The sequence below is a fragment of the Tachysurus vachellii genome, chromosome 20, assembly GCF_030014155.1.
Source record: "Tachysurus vachellii isolate PV-2020 chromosome 20, HZAU_Pvac_v1, whole genome shotgun sequence".
In the NCBI taxonomy this organism is placed as follows: Eukaryota; Metazoa; Chordata; class Actinopteri; order Siluriformes; family Bagridae; genus Tachysurus; species Tachysurus vachellii.
The window spans coordinates 12,600,978-12,609,735 of record NC_083479.1 but is presented as its reverse complement, the minus strand read 5'-3'; positions in this window follow the sequence as shown (position 1 = coordinate 12,609,735).

Here is an 8,758-nt window from a genome sequence, read left to right as displayed (position 1 = left end):
GAGAGAGAGAGAGAGAGAGAAAGAGAGAGAGAGAGAGAGACATCAGAACAGAATGTCATATTCCACTATAAACAATGCTATGTTTAACTTAAATAGGACATATATTTTGAATGCACTATATATTATATTTAGGTTTTGTACAACAATGTACAACCATTATTTTGTAAATCAATTTCCATTTTTGTATGAATATGTGTTTAGGTTTTGTGGAATAAAAAAAAGAAGCTGCAGCAATCTGGCAATAAGTGGCACGTACATGCATTTTAAAATAAGAGCGAGGACTGAAACCTGCATACATAAGAAGGACAACTAACCAGACAATGATACTGCTAACAAAGAAGCATAAGTCAATCAACTTTCACTCCTTCTATAATGCAAGCTAACAGATTACACATACTCACAACCATTACTTTTAAGTATAAATACCTTAGAGTACTTGTACTTCTAAGTGTAAGATGTGTGATATGCTGTGTGTGTTGGGACATTTTTTAAAACTTTTAACTTCTAAACTTAAACTTAACTTCTTTAAACACAATAACTACACCATGTACACATGAGGAACCCTTTATCTAATAGTGTATCACTATTAGGGTTAACACGGCATTAGCTTAGCGTCCCAAAATGCTACCGTAAATCCTGATTAATAAAGAATATAATATTGAAAGTGCAAACTGTATCTTCATATTGTCCTTCTACTTTTGCCATATTGAAGGTTAGGTGCTCCAGATTTTAGATGATCTCCTTCCATGTAAAAGTATATTATTATGTCTTAGCTATGTGATTGGCTTATTATAACACAGCTTGCTTCCCAAAAAAATGACTCACTCTTCATGTTTCAATATTATCTCATGAAATATATGCTGAACTAGCTTGTCACAGTCCAATTTTTAAATGCCTGAAATCACTTCTACTTTGTCCCTGCTAGTAATTCACATTTTGCTGCTAATGCATAGAAAGGGTTGGCATATATGGCCCATACATTTTAGAGTCTCTACAATAAAACCCAAAGTTATTCTGCTTTTGTACTGTATATAAAGGTTTTAATAAATAAAGCACCCCAGAAAATACGTTAGCATTCATATCCTATTTTTAACTAGCAATGAAATTGATTTAAAGTGATCTTTGCCTACTGTTTGATCATTTGTATGCATATTGTATTATATTTGAGTGCCTGACAATAGAAGCCATTTTTCAAGTTAGTTCTAGCTTGAAAATGAGCAGGTGGTGTTTGTGTCTCAGGATACCTGCTGTTAACTTAGGACACAGCAGACATGCCAGGAAAATAGAAGGCAAGAGGAAGAAATGTCTTTCCAGCGACATAATGTAGCTCTGTCAAAGTTAAAGGAGCAGTTTGTTATTTTAAACCCCCTGTAAGGAAAATGACTATTGCAATAAAACATGGACAAATCTTCTCACCATTTTTCCAACTGCCCTTGAAAGGAAGACTGCAAATTTAGTCTACTCTGCATTCATAGAGAGCATAGTATGATGTTATCCCTGCATATTGCAGCATAACTTGTTAGCACTCTGGGATCAAAGTTCATGGTCAGTCATGGTACAATACCACTAGGAAAGAGAGGCATAAGTGACCAAAAAGGCAGCTTAACAGCAAAGTAATTTGATTGATCAATAGGCCAGGACCTTAACTACTGAACCAGCAATGCTAAGTTTTTTGCTAACTGTATGTCACATGGTAGATAATTATAAATGAGTTGTGTATGCAAATAACCTACAATGATGAAATCTACAATATTGACTAACAGAATGATTGTGTTGATAAAACTGGTGTCTTAGGGCATAGGTTTGGCCATAATCACCTTAAGAACACAAAAAATCCTTGAGTAAGAGGCTATATCATTTTTTATTTAGACTAGCCGTTGTGGCATAGTAGTTAGTCTGCAAACTAAAATATTTTAGTATAAATAACAGCTTTTCAAGCTTTGATCTGCTCTTGGCCACTTAGACACATACTCTGATCAGTACTTAGAAAAATCAAAAATAAAGAAAGATCATGTTAATATATGGGCAAACAGAGCTCAGGTGCTTCATTAGTTATTATACCTGTAGCTAATCCACACCCTCCCGCTGGAGACTCTGACTAAACCACTCCCCCACCTGTTGCAGTTAGTTACACTGATTGCTTGATACAGCATGTGATTCTTATGAATCTACACTAGGTAAAGATTCAAATGGCACAAACCCTAAATAACCAAGGGAAATACATTACATTTAAATATAAAGTGCAAGTTTATTAATTAGGTTAGGACTTCCTACTGTATGGAAAGCATCTGAAATTTAGGAAAATTCCAACAACAATTAAACATGCTGGAAAAAACACATCCCAGGAGGGCCATCCTGAATTTGCTGTGTGCTCGTGCTCAACTGGCTTGCTGCTGCGTACAAAACACATCCATACAGCTTGTAATTACGTCACTATCATCTCTCACACTTTGTTTTCACCTCAGCAAAAAGGGACGCAGAGCAAACAGAGCTGAGCCAAGCAGAGATAGTGGAGAAATTAGAATATAAGAGAAATGAAAAAAAAAACAGAGTAGACAGTAAGAGATAAAAAGTGAGAATAATTAAGCAATATAGAGAATTAATTAACAATTTTTTTTAAATGAAAGTAAACAGTGAAGACAAAAAAGAATAGAACAGATAAGGTGATGCAGCAAAGCATGTGTTCAGTCAATCAATACAGTTCTCTGGTACTCACAGAAATATGAAGAAATGATCTACAAAGGCTAAAAGACTGACAAGGGGCTGCGAGAACATTTTTCTTTTTCTTGTAAAGTGCATACTTTTTTTAATTAATTTCATACTGTTATGTCCATATGGTATTGCACCAAACTTGTTTGGTATTGATTAAAATAATTGAACACAACTGAAACAGTAAGTAAAAACAACTAAAAAAAAAAAAAGAAAAAAAAAAAGAAGTTTTTTAATTACCACAAGCAAAGCAATTAAAATAAAATACAAAATTTGGTGATATGAGTAGATTGTACAGGCCACAGAGGAGTCCAGTGATATGACTAGGAGAGTGAGGTTGTTATAAGCTTGTTTGTGGATTAGCAGGTGCTCTTTGGCCCTCGATGGAGCTAATTAACCTTAGCCTAAAGTTAGCAACAGAGCCCTCCTGGAGCTGAGGTGTTGAGTGCTGCCTGAACTCGTCATCAAAGCATCCCTTCACATTTTCCTCTTAACACGTTTCATTTTTGGCTCTCTCTTTCTCACTCACTTTTCTTCCATGCACTGCACTGAACCCAATAATAACCTTTTATTAGGATTTTCTAATGCACTGAGATTTTTTTAATCTAAGGAAATAAATCATCTGCTGCTTTCTTATAAGGTTAATTTCCCTATGGATTTCTTCAGTCAAGTTGCCTGTAAGGTGTATTGCATTAGTAGTAGCATTGGAAATCATACAGTATGTATGTAAACTTCTAAGCATGCTGATATAACCACAGTCAAGAGCCAGGAGGTATCTTCTTAAGCGTCAGACCAATTCCCACGTTTGCTAACCCCCACTTAATAAAATTCATTCATTTATTAATTCATTCATTTTCTACCGCTTATCCGCACTTAATAACATTAGGAAATAAATAGCAAGCCAATTACTCCAATTACTCAATCAATACAATGAGTTCAAGGATATGGTGCTAATTAATTGAAAGCATGAGAGCTCTCAGCATTATTGATGAGCTTCTGTGTTCATCTCCATATTTCCACCTTCACTTAACCACAGAGCAAGGAAATGTGAGGAAATGGGAAGAGCAGTTAAGCTACTGCACGCAACCTTAATTCAGTGAAACTGATGGTAATTGAAGAGGCACATGTTCCTGTCTTAGACCCAGTATGTGCTTGTCACTCATTACCAAGGGCAGAATTTTAGGGCAGAGACACAAACAAGCAAGATACAATAGCAAAGAGATGTGGCTCAATGTGAGAATGTGGTGTAATTAAGGAAAGAGGAATTAAGTGTGTGGAAATATATCTTTACATTTACTGTAGGTTTATATTTCAACTGACATGTTACTGCTGACATAATTAGGCACCTTTATTTTGGCATACTAAGCCATATTACAAATCTCATGACTGCAATAATGCAGTTACATATAACTAGAGAGAAAGAAGCTACAAGAAAGAACTAGAGATAAAGCCAACAAAAATGCAATAAAAAGAGTTGTTTGACAAGAAAGTAAATTAATCAGAAACAAGCTATTGGGTTTCTATTCAGAAAACATTACAGATAAAAGAGAAGGGCGATTAATTGTATAATTTTCCATCATCTTAATAAATGTTCATGTATTATGAAGATATCTTCATGAGCTTTGGATATTTAAGCGTTTAAAAATGTCATATAAGTTTTGGTTGAAGATTTATTCTCTGTTTCTTATTTTCATCAAAATGTTAAAAGCAAAGCAAGTATTCTGGAGAAGGTTTTATTAAATTATTAGCACTAGCAAACTGACAATGGTTCCTCACCACACATTATTTCACCCTTTCACTTCTGTCAGTTAGCTTTCTACTGTTTTTGGAGACGAGATTTTACCATGTGTGAAAATTTAATGTTATGACAAGTTCAAATCTTTCTGGTCTAACAGCTATATAAGTTTGGTCCTCACACTTTCTACAGGTCCACTTTAATTTAAAAGCAAGTAGCAGCAAAGGCTGCAAGCCCAGCTAAATCTCCTAGTCTGATTCAATGCTGCATCTTAAAGTTAAATTGATCGCCAGCCTTGCCTTGTTGCTTCTGCCGTTTATCCCATAATATAAATTATGTTTAAAATAAAATTTATGTGTATTGTCATCAAAGGGAGTACAGTATAGCCATGATCTATACAGTATTCCATGAACTAAAAATTTTTTTTAAAACTCTCCCACAGACAAGTTGACTTCACAGTTATGAACAAATTTGTCACTTTCATTCTGATTTGTCAGTGCTGCTGCAATGAAATGAATAGGTAAATATACCTTATCTACAGTATACCTACCTCATACTGTAGATAAGTTTGATACCTTACATTATAGGTAAGTCTGCATGCAAGAAGCATGAATTTTAGTGATTGCACAAAATTACATAGTTATACAGTGTGTTGTTTTTTATGTATAGGATAAAGGCCAGCTTTTTGACTTCAGAAATTAGAGTAATATCGCTACCACTGATTCGAGTGCTATTCAAAATATTGCCAAGTGACTAAAGCAGTTTAAAACCTGGCAGTTTATGTGCAGCAGATTTTCTCTTTCAAAACTCAATGCTATATGGTATAGCCAGGCCAGTTCATGTTAAATTTGAGTCGTTTCAAGCCATGTTAACTTTGAATCTACCAGCACTTGCAAAAAAGAAATTCAAACAGCCCTCTCTCCAAGTCTATAATTAACTGTGTGTCTGAATGACAGTAATCAACACTTATTTTATTCTTATTTATACTTCTTTCATAACCAAATGCTGTGTTTGGAAGTTGTGTGAGAGAGATAATTGGCACTCTTCTAGCAGAGCATGTTAAATATTTGCATTCTGCATGCTGATGAAAGGAAGTGCTCCATATTTTTGTATTGTGTGTCATCTGGGCCATCTGGCTAATAGCAGCATACGCAGATGCACAAGAGTGAATGAGTGAACGGGTCAGTCAGTTACTAACGGAATCAGTCATTAACTTGCCTAGCTTCTCCTCCTGTACATAAAAAAATAACATACACAGTGACACACGGCCTCACATTTGTAGACTAAGTTGATGTTATTTGTGTAAAAGTGATTGGATATTAAAAAGAAAATGTTGTTAGAAGAAAAAAGCTATAGGTCTGTGGTGAGGATGAAAAAAAACATGTTTTACATCAGATTATCTTATGACAGTATTACAATACAGAATAACCTAAAAACATTACTAATCCATCAGCCCAGTGGATATTACAAAACAGATTACATTAGAACCATCCATGGATAAATGAGGTAACTACATGCAGTAGCAGCATCTTTTATTCTGTTCTGGCAGCATGTATAATACAGGCAGGGTGTAATATAAAATGAGGGCATACTTTGAGACTTGAAATACTGTTATTATGAAAATGATTCCTGGGGAAATGCCTTTTGGGTTTTGTTGCCATGACAACAGGGCGTCTGGGCAGGTGCTGAGGAGCTTTTACTCAAAGTTCATGATTAGGGCTAGGAAAAGGTGGAGGTTGAACAGTGAATGGTTTCACCCTGATTATGAATCTTCTTCTACGTATTAATCAAAAGTTACTAAATTGAAAGGAATGTATTTCTTGCTGGTTTGTCCATCGTGCACAAGGATTGTATATACTTTTTATTGTTGTTCAAGCCATGGCTCCTCCCTGGATAATTTGCTATTTTCTCTTGTTTGTTCTGTTCTCATTGCCATATATTTCTAGTTATATACAGTAGTTAGCTTACATTTAAAAGTGAGTGTTAATTCTCCAGTTATTTCTCTCTTTGTTGAATTTATGAGCTTGACTGTGCATGAAGTCTTCTGGAAACATCCAAATAAAACTAATTGGCAATTTCATCTTTCTGCCTCTAGTTTCCCACTAGTACAGGATGATATTCACACTGGTCCTCACACAATTCAGCATTATTTTCAGAAAAACAACAGACATCTCTGAAAGAATGCAAAGCATGAGGGAATGAGGGAATCTGGTCAAGGACACCTAATGTTAGGTCTTTATGGCAAACTGATGTACATCTCCAAGATAAAGGTGAGGACAGTGAATTTTAGGACTGTATTATTTGTTAGGAAGTTCAATAATATGATTGCTTTTGACTTAAATGTTGATCTTTATGATAGCTGTCATTAGTTGTTCTTAAAATACAGATTAATGAGGGAATATATTTTAATATTTTAATTTTACTTATTTTACTGTTTATTACTAAACTGTATGAAGACATGAACATTTGAACTATTTGCTATTTCCCTGATTGAGTTATTCATCCATCCATTCACTCACTCACTCACTCACTCACTCTTCTACTTCCTCTGGGTTCTGTGTTGGCAACAGGATAAACACTCCTTTAGCGCTAATCACAGATTATAGTTTGCCTGGAAGCTTTGCAGATGTTCCCAATCCACTGTGAGAGTCCTGGGTCTGCCTCAATGTCTTCTTTCACTGGGAAAGTAGACGAGAGGATATCGTTTTAAAGGTGTTCAAACTTTTATACTACTATAGGGTTTATATTTAACAACTGATTAATGAGGGGGCACGGTGGCTTAGTGGTTAGCACATTCGCCTCACACCTCCAGGGTCGGGGTTTGATTCCTGCCTCCACCTTGTGTGTGTGGAGTTTCCTCCGGGTACTCCGGTTTCCTCCCCCGGTCCAAAGACATGCATGGTAGGTTGATTGGCATCTCTGGAAAATTGTCTGTAGTGTGTGATTGCGTGAGTGAATGAGAGTGTGTGTGTGCCCTGCGATGGGTTGGCACTCTGTCCAGAGTGCATCCTGCCTTGATGCCTGATGATGCCTGAGATAGGCACAGGCTCCCCGTGACCCGAGGTAGTTTGGATAAGCGGTAGAAGATGAATGAATGAATTAACTGATTAATGAATATTGTAAGAGCAAGGAGGTTTTTGTCTCACAAAACATGTTCACAGAGTGTACTGTATGGATCTTCTCAGTGTTATCTGGACAGAGGAGAGCTGGGAGAGGATAAGGTAAAAAAGAAGGATCACTATCCAGGTCCTGCAGCTTTTATCTGTACACACTAACTCTGCACAAGTGTCATTAAATCAAATGTCATTATTACAGCTTACCCAATATTCTAGTATCATCAAAATACTCATGACACATTATCCTCCCACAGTATCCTTACAAATACCTGACTGAAAACAGGTACATTTGGGTTACATTTTACTTTACATCTTTTTAGCAAACTGTATATAGTTCAAATACACAACAGTTACGCAATCCACATTCTTTTCTCCTTATGGAACATAACAGGTGTTAAATGCAGAGTGTGTTTTCTGTATGTGTGATATTCAGCAACGCATCATGGAGAATTAGGTCAGTAATCCATGCCAAATGGATTTGACCAGGAAGTAAATTACACTAGACTTACTGACTTACACTAGACTTACAAAAAATACTGTCCGCTGTAAAAATAATGCATTACAATTTCAAAAAAGAAATCAAAATATTCAAAAGAAAAAAAATTTAAAAAGGAGCCAAACCATTACACCATTATACCATTGTAACCTTTAAAAAACATATATTCTTTATTCTGTTCTATTCTAGTTTATAAAACTAGGCTATACCTTTTGTAAGCAGTGGCCCTGACAGTAAACATCAGTCACCAGTGATGCACAGTATGCACAGAAGAAATAGATTTGAGAGGAAAGAAAAGAAATTATTGTGCTGAAGGTCATGTGGTAGCTACACAACCGGCATAAAAAACAAACACTTTTATCCTTCCAACTAACCATTTTCTGTACTGCTTATCCTAGATAAGGTGGTGAGAAACTTGGTGGTGGGTGTCTTGCAGGGCACAGTCACGCACACACTGACACACCCATTCACACACTAGACAATTTAGAGATGCCAGTCAGCCAAATGTCTTTGGACTAGGGAAGAGAACTGGAGTACCAGTTTGCTTATTTTCCTTGTTTCCTTCCCCACTCTAATTGTTTATAAAATATTTGTGTATAGGTGAGGATCCTCTACTCACCCTGCATTTTCTCAGCTGATTGAACCGATATTGCACAGACACATGATGACAAATGCTACTTCAGCCCAATGTCCTGCTCCACT